Consider the following 1,142-nt stretch of genomic DNA (forward strand, 5'->3'; position numbering starts at 1 on the left):
CCGAGAACAACGACTACAATGCGTTACCATGGTTCATTCAAAGTTCAGACCAAAATCCAATTGAGAATCTGTGGCAAGATTTGAAAACTGATGTTGGAGATGTTCTCCGTCCAATCTGACTGAACTTGAGCCACTTGAGCTACTAAAACAAAAGAGTAACACATTCAACCCTTGGTCTGAAAAACTGGTAGGCACATCCCAAAAGATTTGCATCAGTAACTGCAGTGAAAAGTTTTTTTCTACTAAGTATTGACTCATGGGGGCTGAATAAAAATGCAGGTCATAGTTTTTAGATTTTGTAAGAAATAATAAACCATGCATCATGTATCTTCCACTTTACAATCATGCACTATTTTGTGTTGGGCTATCTGTCACAGAAAATCAGAAATAAAATATATTAAATATTTGTGGTTGTGATGGGGCAAAGGTTTTTTAACTGAAGGTCACAGAGCCTCCTGCAGCCAGCACCAAGACACCACATTCCTTTCACACGGCTTACCTGCTCAGGTAATGTCAACTGACTGCTGCTGTATCCATAGCAACAACCCCTCACCCCGACCCCACCCCGCTGGTACACCCTCAGATGAGCTTATTAGCATGCATGAACAAGGACCCAAGCTCGTCCCTGATTGGTCCTGTCAGCTCCTGGCATGGACTCTGGCTCATCGCTGCAGAAGACCCAGCTGACCGCACACTACCCTGCCATCAAGCTCGCGCCTGCTGTATTCCACATGACTGGACTTGTCCTCAAGCACCCAGGGAACATGCTCCGGTACAGTGAATGTCAGTGCCAGTGTGTCTCACTAAAGCACATGATCTGATGGCTGCCTTTCTATGACTGCTTCCAAAAACTGCAGCAGCAGAACCTGAAAAATAATAAATCTAACACAATCTTTTTTTGCAAAAAAAAGCCACCTTTAACAAAGTTGTCATCAGAAAAAAGTACACCCGTGTACAACCCGTCACCTGTCACATTTGCCCTCACATTTGATTCTCTGCTGCCCCTGTCCCAGCCCTCTGGCCCAGATAAAAAGAAACCTCTTCTAAGGTGTTTGGTGAGGCATTATAAAACAGTTGCCATGGATACCCAGTGTGAACAGGCTACACATACAGGCAACAGGATAGGAAGTGACAGATACAAT

Source organism: Girardinichthys multiradiatus, chromosome 6 (genome assembly GCF_021462225.1).
Source record: "Girardinichthys multiradiatus isolate DD_20200921_A chromosome 6, DD_fGirMul_XY1, whole genome shotgun sequence".
In the NCBI taxonomy this organism is placed as follows: Eukaryota; Metazoa; Chordata; class Actinopteri; order Cyprinodontiformes; family Goodeidae; genus Girardinichthys; species Girardinichthys multiradiatus.